The 16,693-nt window shown below is 36.6% G+C and overlaps 1 long non-coding RNA gene, 9 other non-coding genes and 1 pseudogene across 18 annotated transcripts in view; all 11 read right to left on the minus strand.

Moving 5' to 3' along the window:
- Positions 1-3,588: 3,588 nt before the first annotated feature.
- The window catches only part of LOC130883126 (uncharacterized), a 51,914-nt gene continuing 38,809 nt past the window's right edge, over positions 3,589-16,693 (minus strand). For 2 of the 9 annotated variants that reach the window (XR_009057872.1, XR_009057875.1), the window contains 9 exons: positions 14,355-14,443; positions 12,939-13,025; positions 11,705-11,793; positions 10,001-10,085; positions 9,170-9,254; positions 6,899-6,949; positions 6,032-6,121; positions 5,228-5,312; positions 3,590-4,277 (listed from right to left, as the gene is read on the minus strand). This is a non-coding gene — a long non-coding RNA (uncharacterized LOC130883126). Of the gene's footprint in view, positions 4,278-5,227; positions 5,313-6,031; positions 6,122-6,898; positions 6,950-9,169; positions 9,255-10,000; positions 10,086-11,704; positions 11,794-12,938; positions 13,026-14,354; positions 14,444-16,693 lie in introns of all 9 variants that reach the window. The other 7 variants (XR_009057879.1, XR_009057880.1, XR_009057878.1 and 4 more) reach the window with 7 other exon arrangements.
- Positions 5,726-5,797, minus strand: LOC130883176 (small nucleolar RNA SNORD113/SNORD114 family). The gene has a single exon (XR_009057888.1). It is a non-coding gene; the product is annotated as a small nucleolar RNA SNORD113/SNORD114 family (small nucleolar RNA).
- On the minus strand, positions 6,568-6,639 carry LOC130883181 (small nucleolar RNA SNORD113/SNORD114 family). The gene has a single exon (XR_009057893.1). It is a non-coding gene; the product is annotated as a small nucleolar RNA SNORD113/SNORD114 family (small nucleolar RNA).
- LOC130883217 (small nucleolar RNA SNORD113/SNORD114 family) lies at positions 8,838-8,911 on the minus strand. Its single transcript, XR_009057915.1, has one exon. It is a non-coding gene; the product is annotated as a small nucleolar RNA SNORD113/SNORD114 family (small nucleolar RNA).
- Positions 9,614-9,685, minus strand: LOC130883172 (small nucleolar RNA SNORD113/SNORD114 family). Its single transcript, XR_009057884.1, has one exon. It is a non-coding gene; the product is annotated as a small nucleolar RNA SNORD113/SNORD114 family (small nucleolar RNA).
- LOC130883220 (small nucleolar RNA SNORD113/SNORD114 family) lies at positions 10,461-10,532 on the minus strand. Its single transcript, XR_009057918.1, has one exon. It is a non-coding gene; the product is annotated as a small nucleolar RNA SNORD113/SNORD114 family (small nucleolar RNA).
- Positions 11,318-11,389, minus strand: LOC130883174 (small nucleolar RNA SNORD113/SNORD114 family). The gene has a single exon (XR_009057886.1). It is a non-coding gene; the product is annotated as a small nucleolar RNA SNORD113/SNORD114 family (small nucleolar RNA).
- LOC130883207 (small nucleolar RNA SNORD113/SNORD114 family) lies at positions 12,542-12,609 on the minus strand (annotated as a pseudogene).
- LOC130883179 (small nucleolar RNA SNORD113/SNORD114 family) lies at positions 13,503-13,574 on the minus strand. Its single transcript, XR_009057891.1, has one exon. It is a non-coding gene; the product is annotated as a small nucleolar RNA SNORD113/SNORD114 family (small nucleolar RNA).
- Positions 13,948-14,018, minus strand: LOC130883193 (small nucleolar RNA SNORD113/SNORD114 family). The gene has a single exon (XR_009057902.1). It is a non-coding gene; the product is annotated as a small nucleolar RNA SNORD113/SNORD114 family (small nucleolar RNA).
- LOC130883184 (small nucleolar RNA SNORD113/SNORD114 family) lies at positions 14,828-14,899 on the minus strand. Its single transcript, XR_009057896.1, has one exon. It is a non-coding gene; the product is annotated as a small nucleolar RNA SNORD113/SNORD114 family (small nucleolar RNA).

Below are 16,693 nucleotides of genomic sequence, written 5' to 3' on the forward strand. Positions count from 1 at the left end.
CAGAGCTGCCCTTGTAGAGACTTCTTTCTACTTTTAAGAATGTAATAAATGCTTTAAGAAAAACTTACAAGGTACTCACTATTCAATTCGCACTCACATTGGTCTCTGCACCCTCCACCCATGAAGCAAGCCGCGTGGCAGGGTCCCTCACTAACAGCACTGCGTGGTTCCTCGGAGAAAAGTCAAAGAGGTTAGAAAGATTACCCTCCCGTAGTCCCCCATCCTCCTCACTAAGTCACTCATTCAGGGATTTATGAAAACTATTGTGCCATAAACACCTGTTTCAAAATGACCATATTTGTGTGACCATATTTGTATCGCATTGACACGTGATCATAATATTAAGCACTGTTTTTCAGTACACTGCCTATATGATCCTTAATAAAGAAGTCAGGCCTTTGATCCATGCTTCTTCTTAACATGCATTAATACACACAGTTGACATTAATGTTTCATGCCTCCTTGCATATATTCATAGTAAGGCAAGGCTTTATTTACTTATATACATGTTTATTGGTCTATAAGCAGCTTATATCAATAAAAGGAAGCATGTAATGACAAAAATTAAAAAAAGGTCCTGGACCAGTGAGATGATTCAGTGGGCAGAGGCTCCTGCCACCGAGTCAGATAACCAATCTTTGGGACCCACATGGTAGAAGTAGAGACTGATTGTACAGGTATATGCTATGGGACAAACGGCCACACCCCTCCAAGACAAATATACATAACAAATAAGATCATTGTCTATCCCTAACCCTCCTCCACAGAATCCTTAACAAGACAGGAATTGAACCAGTTAAGGTTTGTTTGGGCCTCTGTCTCCCAGAGGCACAGACAATGGAGGAGCCCTATGCCACTGAACCACCACTGGGCTTAGTCTGGGCCCATCTTTGTTCTCATCTGAAGTTGTTTATTGGTTGGCTCATTGATTTGCTAATAATATATGAATTAATCACAAAAGCTCAAGGACATCCATGTCCCTGCCATTTGTCTTTGGAATTAATCTCTAATTGAATAAGCCCCTCGGCATCAATTATCCACAGAGTTGCCAATATCAATGAATCAAGGTACTTTATACAACTTCTATTCATCCCTTGGACCATGTTTGTCTTTGAAAAAAAAACATATTCATACTTATTTTAAATGCTACCACGAGTATACTTAAAAACAAACAAACAAGTAAATAACTCTGTTACACTGGACAGAATGCACCTACCCAAAGAGGCAACGATGAGGACCAGACCTGCAGAACACAGAAGTCAGTTCACAGTTCACCTAGGACATTAAAATCAAAACAGACAAAAAGGAGATTCAGACACAGTCCATGTTCATTCATCAAGTTACTTATGCATATAGAAATTGAAATAATATATTTTAATGCTTTTTCGGCTTTGCCACCTAGCTTACAGGTTTTATATTTGCTAATCTGTATTTTTACATCTACTCTAGCAGTCACATTTATCTGTGTACAGTACAAGATAAAACTGCTTAAAAACAATCTAAGGAAAAGGTCCCTTTGCGCTCCTAGCATCCATGCCTAAGGGCCCTTCAAACACAAATGATACATTTGATTGTGACTTTACTGGACCTGACAACTTCAAACGTAGTACCCACTGTGGGATTCCTACGCCACCATCAGCAATGCTGGGCCGGCTACACTTCTAGACATTCTCATCTCGTTTATTAATTAATCTCTCACGACAATACAACAAATATTTTTTAATTATAAAAACAGTTTTCAAAAAAACTGTGATGTTTCCATGGGCTTGTGGGGGGCTAGATTAAGTGCACCCTCACGCTGTCTGATGCTGCTGCTCTGTGCACTAAGAATGGGCACAGACACACCCTTTTCCCCACCTTTCCTTACTGTGTATATTGAGTAATCGAATTTTCTTAACGGCAAGGCCTTATGTAGCTCAGTGTAGCCTCAACCTGACTGCATAGTGAAGTGGACCCTGATAAAAATTGACACCTTGCTTCCATTGACCCTGGTATCTTTGAGTCACTGTTTGGTCACTTGGATGTATCTGATTTTGCTTAATGTATAGTCTACTATAGTCTACTAAGAAAAACCAGACAACGTTGAACATTTAATAACCCAAAGCGAGAATATCAGCCATTGTTTAGATTCTGTCATTACTATTACCCACAAGAAAGATCTCTGATTACTTGTCCCTTGGTCAATTATCACTATTCATTAGCATTAATACTGTTAATAGCGCTCTTTTTTGTTATAATTATATAATATGCCCCCTTCTTTACTTATTCATAATTATCCATTGATTCTTTATACTTTTACATTACTCACAATAAAAACATACCTCTTTAACAGGTCCGACCGAGTGTTTGATTGTACATTCTCTTATTGATTTCCTGACTGCAAAATAATCAAAACCTGTGAAAAACAAACTCAGACAAGACTCTTATGAAACCCTGACTCTATCTATAGCATTCATTCTGGAGCGGGTAAAAGTTAGAACTGTTTTTCTCTTGGGCTTCAGTGTTCCAGATGCAATTCACCACCTGTGACTCACCCCAGCAGTCCTATTGATCCGGATTCTGGCGACTTCAGGTCTTATTATCCAGCCTCGCTTACCAATTAACTCTCTAGCTACCTGTAAAGACTCAAAGGCTACAGACTAATGCGCTCTAACCATGAACAAACCTTGCCAAGATCTTCCTCAATCTAGGCAATCATCTGCTGAAATGATATGTAACTCACTGGGACTCATTAAGATTCCATGTATAGATTGACCAATGCAATACCACATATCAATTCTGTGTTCACCATGGCTGCTTTTGTTCAGCTATATTTGATAGGTTTCAAGTGAGCCGCATATATACATTAAAACATTCATGGCAACTCACATCAGTTCTGCGCTCCAACCTTACAGAGCTACTCACATAGCAATGGCTGGAGACAAATCTCAGACTCAGTCCAAGAGTGTCCTTTCCAAGGAACACAATGTAGAATACTTCATTTAAAAAAATATGCTGCCATGTTTAATTCATTTGGTGACTACAAAAAATACTTATTTTTCAATACTTATATTTTCTGGATAGAACACACAAATGTTATCATTTGTCATTATTCAGAGGGTCATTAACAAGAAGGTGTACTTTGATCATTGGCCACTTTCTTTTTTAGTACTGGAGAGAGAACCAGGACCTTATGAATACTTGGCAAAGGCTGTCCCACTGACTGAGCTTCCTCCCCATGCGGATAGGGACACGTATGTACACTCTCAACTTTTCATAGCCCAAAAGACAACACTTTAATATTTTAATTTTCTTCTAATAGCAAAATAATTGCTTCTACCTTTCTTTTAAAAGATATTTTAGTTAATATTCATACATACATATAATACCTTAGGGTCAGGTCTAGCCACATCCCACATGGACATCAGTATTCTCAACATTTTATATCTTGTCATGTGAGGATCCATTCACTCATATTATTTGTTTACATTTCCAGTGATCCATCCATCCAATTTCAATAACTGTACTTCACACTTTTTGTTAGTGATAGAGGAAATGCTGTTTATTGACAATATCCTTTTTTCATACAATATATTTGTATTATGGTTTCCCGCCCCCCAACACCTCCCATATCCTCCCTATTTACACACCCACCCAAATTCACACTAATTATCCCACTCTCATTTCTCATTACAATGAAAATAGGTATCTAAACTAAGGAGGAGGAAATATAAAGGCAAACAAAACAGAATAAGCAAAAAAAAAAAAAGAGCCTATGTAAAATCACCAGAAACAAATACAGGCTCTGAGACACATACAATCACAGACATAGAAAACTCATAAAAACTAATATCAGAAACCACAATATATAAGCAAAATGTCTGTAGGGTAAGAAAAACAATACCCAGACAAAGCATTATGTGTCACAAGCTCTTCCGAAAATGCCACTGAGTTCATTTTGTGTTGGCCATCTGAGCACGGAGCCTGCTCTCTGCTCTTCGGGGTAGTCTATGTATCCAGTGAGATTCCATTGGAGAAAAAGAGTTTTTCCTCTGAGAGAGTCTATCGATTGGAGATAGCTTGAGTCAGGGATGGGGGCTTGTGTCCACTTCCCCTCTCAGCGCTGGAACCCCATCTGGCTTAGACCTGTGCAGGCCCCATGCACACTGTCACCGTTTCTATGAGTTCAGATCTGCATCGGTCCTGCTGTATCTAGAAGGCCTCGTTTCCTTGCTGTCCTCCGTTCTCATTGGTCCTTACAATCTTCACACCTCCTCTTCCATAGGGTTCCCTGATCCCTGAAGGGAGGGATTTGATGGAGACATCTCAGTTAGAACTGAGTGTTCCAGCACTAGAGGGAATACTTTTTAAAACAGCATGTTCAGGCAAATGAGACATTACTGCTCTAACTAGTTTCAATGTGACAATCAGAGGCATCTGCCACCATCTTTGTCACATTGATGAGTAGAAGTACAGAGCCAAAAGGTGGCGTGAAACTATGGTGGTGTGCACTCACTGTTCTTGCTCAGTTTGTTCCATCACTCAGATAAACATTAGCTTTCCTAACCAGAAATGATTACGCATGCGTGTGCATCACTATTGTTCATTTGTCTATTCATACTCATAATTTAATTATCAGCCAAAAAAGTAATATTCTTAAAGGTCGTATCTATTTGTTTTTGTGGTGTTGAAGATAGAACCCAGGTGAGGGTGCTATACCACTGAACTAGCAACTGCACTTGCCCCTATGTTACCCTTAACTTATTTCAGTGTTGTTAATTTGTGACTATAGATTGTCTTCCTTCATGACATTTTCGTAATTGAATGATGTTTTACTGTTGATACTGACATTTGTTTATTGACCCTTTTTCTAATGTTAATATATAAAATTACAAAAATAGTATAAAAGCCCATGAATATACCCATGAATCTTTTCACCAACTCACTACAGGAGTATTATCAACAGAGGTAGTACCTCAAGTTTCCTTTGATTTTAACATCTGGTATTCACCATATATAAAGTGGTGGTAACAAGGCATTTTTTATTGATTCAGGTCAAACCTTGTACAAACTTCTATATGATTCCATATTTATGGTTAATGGCAACTGCCTTTTACTGACCATTGTAGGCACTTCAGATCTCTACATGGAATATACTCTAGGAAAACATTTAAGTGTAAGCACATCATATCTCTACATGGAACATCCTCTAGGAAAACATTTAAGAGATGACGTAATCATTACTCACGATTGTAGCCGTGACCCTAACAACGCAAGCAACCTTGGAGGTGAGGACCAGGCAGGATCCACCCACTGTTCTGGAGTTGGCCTTTCTGAGAAGGACAGACAAAAAAGGACTGAGAAGTTGTTCCGCTCAATCACTTTATCATCCAGTTATCTAGTCATGCGTACTTTCTCTTCAGAAACGGAATAGCACTGAATTTCCTACTAACTCAAAATAAGAACATTGGCCTGTGCTTCTACAATCCACGTCATCAGGGAGAAGGAATATATAGAAGCTACTAATGAAATACCAATACTTCCAATCTATAGTAGGAATGACTACATCCTCCTTCAATAATTTTAAGAAGTGTCATGCCCCATTACTTATAATTTTATCTTATGAATCTATTGATTTTTTCATGGATCTATTTGAAATATAACTAAAACTCATTAACACTACCAGCAAGGACCTATGTGTCCTCTGCTCTCACATGTGTGGAGAGGACCACTTCTAAGAGTCAGTGTGGACCTCAGCCTTCCAGAACTGTAATCAGGATGTGTGACTCACAGGCTACCAGTGGTCATCACTGACCCAAAATAGGACCTTTCCTTTTCTATTAATTTTCATATTTGTTTATTAATTAATCTGTTATTTTATTAATAACTTTTATGTGACTCTGAAGCACAAAGTGTTAAGTTTTGATTAATTGGCATAATGTTTGATAGCCACAGTTATTTCTCAGTCAGCCATAGTTGGCCTTAGTGGATGTTGGATGATGCTTTTACCGATAGCGTAAAGAACCCCCCAAACTGAGTCCAGGGATTTTACCGTACTCACATTGGTCTCTGTCTTCCTGACATGTAGGGTAACTGTTGACTCGGTGACCAGAATGTGAACATCAGTCAGAAAGCATCTATGCTGACAGTGCAAAGAAGAAAAATTGCAAAAAAAATTATATTCTATCCTTTATTCCTTCATTTTGCCTTCCATTTTTAAGTCACTTGGGTAGGACCTAAACTGTCACAGTTTAGTTTACTTGATAAAACAATAATGAATACTCAAACCCCAAACAAAACGAGGACTCATTATTGTAACTAAATGTATTACTCTTATCTAGCACATCACTATGTCATTCATTTCTAAGCAAGCATGGTGTCCATGCTTGCTACTATTTCTCAACCAGCATGGTTCTCATGCTGAACAATGTTGAGCTGCTTACTTTTTATTTACATATTTGCACAAGGATTCTATAATTAACCCAATTTTAAAACCAAAATGAAAATTTGAAAGATGAATGACATACTTGACCACCCCCCTAAGCAGTGCCTTTAGAATCAGAACATACACACTAGATGCCCGAAGGTGTGGAGCTCAGACTTCCAGACCTGTTGTCATGATCCATGGCTCATACCCAACAAGATGTCATCACTGATCCAACCTTGGCCTCTAGTTTCTCTGTTCTCTTGTTTATTAGCTGGTGATTCATTCACTAATGAAAATTATATAATTATGAATCATGAAAACCAGCTATATATAGGCTACTTTGTGACTATGTCAATCTTAATTTCAAAGGACTGGTTAGTTAGTCAACCAAGTATTCATGGCACATCACATTTCTCACTGGGCCATGGGTCCTTGGGTTCCTTTATGAAAACAGGGCAAAGAATTAAAACAAAGACAAAAACGTTGACTCACGTGGGTCCCTATGATGCATGAACCCGGTGACCAGTGATGAAGGCATCTATTCTGAGAGTATAAAATAAAACAAAATATGAATGGAATCCTATTGTGTTCATATTCATTTGCATTTTATCTTCCAATCATTAAGTCATTCAAGAAAGACCAACTCAGAGAAAACTAAATGATATAGAGATTTTTGATCCCATAATGCTTTGTCTGAGCATTTTAATTTGAACCTTATTGGTGTTTTATTTATATATTGTCATTTCTAATTCTGAGTTTTTGTGGGTTTTCTATGTGTATGTTCATCCCTGTATGTGAATGTCCTTCATAAGCTTTTCTTTCTTTGTTTTGTCTAATGTTTGTTTGCTGTGTTCTATTCTGGTTTGTCTACTTTTTGCTGTTGTTGCTATTTGCTTGTTTGTTTTCTAAAGAGATGGAGAGAAAGAAGAGGTAGTGTTGGGTGTATGTGGAGGTAGAGAGGATCAGTAAGGAGATAAGGGAGGGGGAACCATCATCAGAAATATATGGTATGAAAAAACCTAATCTCAATTTAAAAAGAAAGTATCAAAGGCCAAAAATAAAAACAAACAAAAGGTAACTGGTGTATGACGGTACTTTCTCTTGAGAAATCCTCCAGCCCCATGGAATGGGAAAGTTTCCCTGTGTTCTCATTCTCAGTCATGATTGGAATACCTCAGACCCATTTATCTCTGAATTAACTACCATTATTTTAAATATCATTATTATTTCTTGCTGTAACAAACACAAACTGGTTTTGAAATCACAGTCCTCTGGTCTTAGCCTTTGGGACCACAGGAATAACACTAAATCATTCTCACTGTTATTATTGGTTTCTTTATCTCATTTTATTAGTCATTTTGGAACAAACAGAATATAGTTACATTTATTTTGGGGAAAAATAAATAGCATTGAACATAGCCTTGACCCTAAAAGAATAAGTTCCTTATTTACCATTTTAGCCAGAGATATAAAACTTTGGTCTTTTTATGGATTAAGAGAATTACAGTGTTTTTGAATTCATAAACAGCATCATTCTTATACGTGGGAAATACTTCTCAATCTAACTTTAATTATGAATAATCTTGTCATAACTTATTCATTGATCCAATTACAAAAGAAATAGAAAATATAAGTCATGAACATGAAATATAGTATTGTGGATAAAAGGATGAGTTGAAACACACGCCCTTGAGCATGACTGACTTTACCCTATCACAGTGTGGGGCTCAGACTTCCAGACATGTAGTCATGACCCCATAAAGGTTTAAACTATAATCAATGATCTTGTCCTTAGGTTTCTTTGTGATTCAAAACTACCTCAATAGTACCAATGATCAACGGAGATCAGTAAAGAGGAGGGTTGATGTTGGATCAATGACGGCTGCTTTACCCAGCTAACAAGTGCTGATAGCAAAATAAAGAACAGCCTTAAAAAACACTCAGACCAAAACACGAACACTCACCATGCTCATACCATGTCTAGTCTACAAAGACAAGACCACAAAGTTCATGACCAAGAATGTGGAAATTGCCTGTTCGTATCCATATATAAAAACACAGGAATATAAAAACATCGATGTTCTGCTTACTCATTCAAACACATTGCTTATGTATACAACTCCCCTTCTTCTCAGCCATTTAAGTATGTGTCACATTATGATGTGTTGTTTTTAAAAAATACACACTGGATATGGCTTTGGACTTGCCAAAATCATTATCTGTAATTTTACTTCATATGGTATCCTAATTCATCCTATCTGAATGAAATTTTTGGCTTGTTGCATATTATCCATACTCTTGTAAATAACTGGACCTTAATTTAAATATGCCTTGCTGATTTATTTTATTTATATTTATATCCAATTATTAAGGTACATCATCCCTCACAGCTGACGCTAGGATAACAGGTATAAACTACATACTTCGCAATCTGGATCTCAGATACCCAGGGTTGTAATGATGATGCACAACTCATATGACACCAATGGTCATCAGTCTGGCCCTTCTCTATTAATTTTTATTTTATGTTTATTGAATGATAGGTAACTAGTACTACTGAGAACCTAAACAATACATATTTTGCTCTATTGAATATTTCTTTTTGATACATAGGCTTACTTTGGTTTAAAAAAAAAAGTATTGTTTCACTCACACAGCATGTTAACCATTTGGCCATCTTCAAAGATGGCAAGCAATGATTCATTTAAAGTAACTAGTACTAAAAGTAACCCAAATGAAAATGTGAACACTGGCCATACTCACACAGCGCCTATCATATGAACAGAGAGCAGATCATGGGCCTCATAACCAGGGAAGAATGTGGACGTCAGCTTGAGGGTATTCATCTCTGAGAGTACAAAGCAAAAGAGATCATAAAAAGATTAAGATTCTGGTCACTTCTCCATGTCCCTTTCTTTTTATCATCTGAATGTGCATTACAAAACTATACATTCTTTCTTGATAAAACAAAGGGTTATGGGTATGACTCTACTAAGAACATTGCATATAATTTAATTTAATATGGCATCGTCACTCATGTCTGAAGGAACAACTGTGTTTGGTATATAGTTTCAGCACTCCTTCTATAGACGTACGAGTGTAAGATGCCTTCTAATTTATACTTATTAGTATTTTATCTAATTTTAAAAGTAGACAATTCCTAAGATTGTCATAAAGATCATGGGTAGGTGCTAGCTCTTTTATGATGTGGACCTCAGACTCCCAGACCTGTAGTCATGATCCACGACTCATACGGCACCAGTGGTCATCACAGATCCAACACCAGACCTCCTCTTCTTGTATAATTTACGCTTGTTTATTGAGCAGTTGATCAGGGCTACAGTTAATATAATCATGAATCATGACTATGTAAAGCACAAGATCATGATACAATACATTTGAGCCCTATAGGATCTTTTGCAATCATGACTCTTTCTTTTGTTACATACTGTAAACTGTCAAACTTTTAAAAATCTATTTTGTGCTACGCTTTGTCAATAGCTGTTCATTGCAGATGATAAATAGTCTTTATCAATACAGAGAACAGCCTTTCGAGGAAACCCAAATCAACACAAGAACACAAACCGTACTCACACTGTGACAATATTATGAATCAAAAGAGTTGATCACAAAACTCATGACCGAGGGAGAATGTAAAATCAGCTTAATGACATCCATTCTGAAAAAAGCAAGGGAGATCATAAAAAGATTGACAGTCCATCTAACTACCCAGGTAGCCTCCCTACTTTCAGTACTGCTCTATTTGTCCTACATATTGATGTATGTGTGACATTGTGATGTGTTCTCCATGAGAAAACAAAGAACTGACTCTTACACTACCAAGGGCATTTCCTATAGTGTTAATTCATATGCTATCCTCAGTCATCTGCTCTGGATGAACCACTGTGTTTGGAATACATTAGCACTCTTAATATTGAGTTAGGCCTTACTTAGAAAATTCATTAAAAACTTATTTTATTTATTTAACTAGAAAAGTAGACTATTTCTCATGTCTCCTGCCAGGATCATGGTATGATGCTAGATTTTTTTTTATGTAGACCTCAGGCATCTAAACCTACAATCATGATCCACATATCATATACTACCATTGGCCACCATTAATAATTTAGGCACATTTATTGAGCAACTGATTGCTAGTACTATCAAGACAATTATGTTCACAAAAATTTAAGGAACAAGATCCTTGAAAATACTTAAGAGTTCCTCAAGATCTTTGCTAAGTTGAGTACCCATTTCATTACACAGTTTAATTTAGCAAACTCTTGTTAAATATTGTGTTTCACGCATGCCATATTCAACCTTTGGTCTTACTTGTTCTTCCCAGATAATAAGTAGTCCTTTATCAGTAAAGGAAATAGCCTTTCAAAGTAACCCAAAACAATATCAGACCACTGACAATATCCATAATATATCTTGTCTATATTACAAACTCAACATGCTCATCACAAAGCTCAGGCCCAATGCAGAACGTGTAAATTGCCTTGGGGGTATCCATTCTATGACTACAAATCAGAACGTGTTGTAAAGAAGGACACTGTGTTTACTGCATTTTATTAGGCAATTCGTGCAATCTATCTGCGTATCTTGCCCTTTTCATCTCAACCCTCATCCATGTGTGCTCTATACCACCATTTGTTATTCTTTCAGGAAACAGGCAAGCATGGCACAGACACTACCAAGAACACTGGCTATAATCTTAGTTTACATGGCACCGGTTAAACATACTGACAGAAGAAACTACTTTGTTTTTGTATATATAATTAGAACTCTTATTGTGGAGCTATGACTTAATTGGTAAAGCCTTATGCAAGTATTTTTCATCTAATCAAATGTAGGAAATCATTCATAACTGCAGCTATTATCATGGGTATAAGGTAGCTACTTTATGATGTGGACCTCAGACTCTCAGACCTGTAGTCATGACCCACGACTCATACGGCACCAGTGGTCATCACAGATCCAGCATCAGCCCTCCTCTTCTTGATTAATTTACGCATGTTTGTTGAGCAGTTTACTGTTAAGATATTATGAATCATAAATATGTCAGGACAAGATCTATGACTTTACTTGAAAATTCCTCAGACTCTTTAGACATGCTGAGGATCTAGGATCATTGTACATTCTTCATTTAATCATATTTTAAACATTGTGCATGATCCACATGCCAAATTTTCTCTGTTGGACCTGGAGGCTCTTCCAGGATCTTAGAGTATTTTATCAATACAAGAACAGCCATTATAAGCAACACAAACCAACATAAGAACTGATTGTACTCACACTGTGTCTATATTACGAACCCAAAGAGCTGACCATGAAGATCATAATGAAAGGAGAAGGTGTAAATCATCTTTGGGTGGAAATCCATCCTGAGAGTACAAATCAGAAGAGAATATAAAAAGATTGACATTCTGTTCACTCATCCATGCACTATGCTACTTGCCTTACCCATCTCTTATCACTCATATAATTATGTGTGACATTGAGATGAGTTCTTCATGGGGGAAAATTAGACCTGGCTATAACCTTACCAAGAACATAAGCTAAAGTTTTAATTCATGGGGTATCCTCAGATATGCTGTAAGAATAAACTATTATATTCCAATAGTATACCTTATTGGTACTCTCCCTATGGAATTCTGTCTAATTGAAAGATGCCAATAGGTATGCCACAGTGGTTGGGGAAAGCCCATGAGGCCTCAACCCTACACAATTAAAGGCAATTAAAGAATTCTGAAATTGGAAGCAATAGTCCTCATGGAAGAGCAAACCAATTGGTTAACCAATACCAAAGGGTCAGCCCTGAAAACATATATATGAGTAATGTCATATAAACTGAGCAGATTATATTTAGGAATATGTGTGTGTTTGTGTGTGTGTGTGTGTGTACGCACACACGCGCATATAACAGCATAAATTTGAGTCAGACTAATGAGGGGTATGAGAATGAGAGAGAAAAAAGAGAAGAAAAAATGATATAATTAAATTTTTTAAAAATGTAATAAAAATATTTAGCATAAACAGTTCCTTTTTTTTCATATTTTTATTTCATGTAAGAGTAGGTTATCATATACTTCTGCTACCATAGTCATGGGTATAAGCTCAATAATTTATGATGTGGACCTCAGACACAGACTTGTAGTCACAGTCCGACTCAGAAGCTACCCACGGTCATCATTGATCCAACATCATCCCTCCTCTTGTCTATTAATTTCTGAATGTTTGTGTAACGATGGCTCATTATAAGTTTGGAAATGATCATTAACAACAAATATCAAAGGCGAGATCCCTGACTATACTTCAGGACTCGTCAGCATATCTGGCGTATTGGTGATCTCTTTGGTTGCACAAACTTAGTTGGGCAAAAAATTTTAGCTATCGCCTTTGACCCATACGCCATACTGACAATTGGGCCATGGTTGCACTTGAGGATGACAAGAAGCACATATTTCATCAATACACTAAATAGCTGGTAAAGTATCAGAACAAAGACGTAAATATTGACTGTACTCACACTGTATCTATGCTATGAACGCAAACAGCGGATCAAGAAGCTGGTGACCAAGGACGAATGTCTAAAATCAGCTTTGGGGTATCTGTTCTGAGAGCACAAGACAAAAGAGAACACACACAAAAAATAATGTTCTGACTACATACCAATGCAATCTATCCGCTTGCATTACCCCTCTCTTTTTATCCCTATGTAAATATCAATCCACTATCGTGTATTCTTCTTGAGAAAAAAGAAATGGCCAAGAGTCTGAAGCAAAAAGAAAGAAAGAAAGAAAGAAAGAAAGGAAGGAAGGAAGGAAGGAAGGAAGGAAGGAAGGAAGGAAGGAAGGAAGGAAGGAAAGGAAGAAAGACATTGCCTACAATTTTAACTCACTGGGTATCCCCAGTCATCATGTCCGAATGAAATACTGAGTTAAGTATATGCTTTTAGTACTCCCGCTGTGCAATTATATCTTGATGGAAGCTAACTTATCAATTAAGTTTTATATTTTTATGTAATTATAAATATAGAATCTCCTTAACAACTGTCAGTAGGATCATGGATATAAACTAGGTCTTTTATGATGTGGACCTCAGACTCCCAGACCTGTAGTTATGATCCATGACTCAAATGGCACCAGTGGTCATCACAGATTCAACCCTAGCCCTCTTCTTCTTGATTAATTTATGCATTTTATAGAGAAATTGATTGTTGTATTGAGATAATTACAAATCAGCAATCAGCCAGGGCTACATAGAGAAACCAAGTCCCAATAAAGGAAAAAAAAAAAGAAAATTACTTTTTTTGTGTGTGTGTGTGTGGAGAGGAGGCTGTATTTCAAGACAAGATTTCTCTGTGTATCCCCAGCTGTCCAGAGATCCACCTGTCTCTGCCTCCTGAATAATGTTATTAAAGACATGAGCCACCATGCTTGACCTATATTTATTTTTATTGATATTTTGTCTAATTGAAAAAGTAGGTTATTATTAATATCATTAAGATCATGGGCATATATTAGGTATTTTGTGAGGTGGATCTCAGACTCCCCAGACCTGCAGTCATGATACACAAGTCATATGCCACCTGGTCATCATTAATCCTACATTAGTCCTCCTGTTTTGTGTTAATTGATGTATGTTTATTGAGCAATCAATCACTGGTATTATAAAGATGTCTGTGTATCACAAAAATCTAAAGACAAGATCCTTAAGTATACTTCAAGGCTCCTTGGGATCTTTTTATATGATGAGTGTCTCTTTCATTACACTTTTTAATTTGATAGCATTTCTTAAACATTGGGTTTCATGCACAAGCTAGATTAACATGTTGGCCACAATGGCTCTTCCAGGATGATAAGGAGACCTTTATCAATACAGGAACAGACATTAAAAGCAATACAAACCAGCATGAGAAGATTGAATGTATGAATGTACTCACACTGTGTCTATATTATGAACCCAAAGAGCTGACCATGAAGATCACCACCAAAGGAGAAGGTGTAAATCATCTTTGGGGAGAAATCCATCCTGAGAGTACAAAGCAGAAGAGAATATGAAAAGATTAACATGCTGTTCGCTCATCCATGCACTGTTTACTTGCTGTACCTGTCTCTTATCACTCATATAATTATGTACGGCATTATGATGCATTCTTCATGGGAAAACAAACATTACACCAGGCTTTGAGCCGACTGCCAACATTGCCTATGATTTTACTTCATGTGGCTTCCTCAATCATGCTGACTGAATGAAGTGCTGTATTTTGCATATATTTTATACACTTCCTATGGGGTTATGTTTTAACTGGAAAGCGCCTTGACAATTTAATTTACATTTTTGCCCATTTATTAAAGTAGACTATCACTCATATCTTCTGCTAGGGACAAGGGGGTAGGGTAGATATTTTATGATGTGGAACTCAGACTCTTAGACCTGTAGTCAAGAGCCACAGCTCATATGTCACCGTTGGTCATCATCGATCCAACATCAACCCTTCTCTTCTGTATTTATGCATTTTTATTGAGCAATTGATCACTAGTACTATTGAAAGAATTATGAATCACAAAAACCTAATGATAGAATACTTGAGTATTCTTGAGAGCTCCTCAGGATACTGCAGTGTTGAGTATCTATTTTGTTATACATTCTTAATTTGACAAAATATTACTAAACACTGTGTTCATGCACATTGAATATTAAGCATTTGGCAATGGCTGCTCATCTCAAATGATATTCAATCTTTATCAATACAGGAACAGCATTTCACAGCACCCCAGATCAACACAAGGTTTTATGCTGTGCCTCTACTATAAACCCAAAGTGCTGATCACTGAGCACAGGAAGAGTGGAAAAGGTACAAATCACATGGTGGGTATCCATCTTGAGAGTACAAAGTAAATGAGATTGTAAAGACTGGCGTTATGGTTACTCATCTATGAATTATGCCTGTTTATCTTGCTTCTTTCTGCTAGCCCTCATCTAAGTAAGAACTAAACTAGTTTGTATTCATGAGGAAAATGGCCATGGTTCTCATATACAAAGAGCATGGACTTTAATTATATCCTCAATAGTGCTATCAGAACAAACTAGATTAGTAAATCTAAGTACTACTCTTGCTTTAATTAGTAAAGGCTTTACCAATTAATTTTCATCCATATTTTAAACTGATTATAGAAGGAGACTATCGTACATATCTGCTGTCAGGGTTGTTAGTATAAGCTAGATAATTTATGCTACAGACTTCAGACTTCCACAACAGTGGCAATCATAGATCAAAAATAAATCATCTTCTCAATTTCTAAATGTTTATTGAAAAGATAGATTACTAGCACTAAGAGATAATCATGATTCACAAAAACCAACACACAAAATCCTTAAAGATAACTCAAACTTCTCTGAGACTGTTTGTGCTGTTTGGTATTTCTTTAGTTATACATTCTTAATTTGCAAAATATTATTAAACACTATATTTCATACAGATGCTATTGTTACTAGTTGGACAAGGTTGATCTTCCAGATTAACAACCAGAGCTTTATCAATAAAATAAAGTCTTTAGAAGTAACCCAGAAAGTAGAAAAGACAAGATCTCCTGAGTAAATTGGGAGCATGGGGACCATGGGAGAGGGTAGAAGGGGAGAGGCAATTGAACATCAGCTTTCCTTTTTCCTACTAATTTGTGAATATTTGTCATGAAACTTATCAATACTATTGGGATAGTTATGAATCACAAGTATATAAGAAAATTATCTCTGAATATACTTCAAAGATTCTTTAGGATTTGGCCAAATAATAGTAAAATTTTATATTTCACATGTTTTATTAAACCTTTGACCATTGCTGTTCTCCTTGTATGAAACATTGTTCTTTATCAATACAGGCACAGTCACTAAAAACAACATAAATGAACACAAGAACACTGACTAGACTTAAACTATATCCATACTATGAGCCTAAAGACCTGATCATGAAGTTCAAGAACAATGAAGTGTGGAGACAGCAGCTTGGGGGAGTTCATTCTGAGAGTGTAAAGCTAAAGAGCTCTTTAAAAGATTGACATTCTGTTTACTTCACCATGCCTTCTGCCTGCGTTTAGTATCGTCTCCTCTTACAACTTACCTAAGAATGAAATACTGTATTGTGTGTTCCTTTTGAGAAAACACCAAAACTCTGACTCTACCTAGAATATGGACTATAATTTCAGTTCGTGTGGCATCCTGTCATCAAGCCTAGTTGAACAATGTTTGATATGCATTACTAATACTCTTCTTGAAGAATTA

This window comes from Chionomys nivalis, chromosome 10 (genome assembly GCF_950005125.1).
Source record: "Chionomys nivalis chromosome 10, mChiNiv1.1, whole genome shotgun sequence".
Taxonomy (NCBI): Eukaryota; Metazoa; Chordata; class Mammalia; order Rodentia; family Cricetidae; genus Chionomys; species Chionomys nivalis.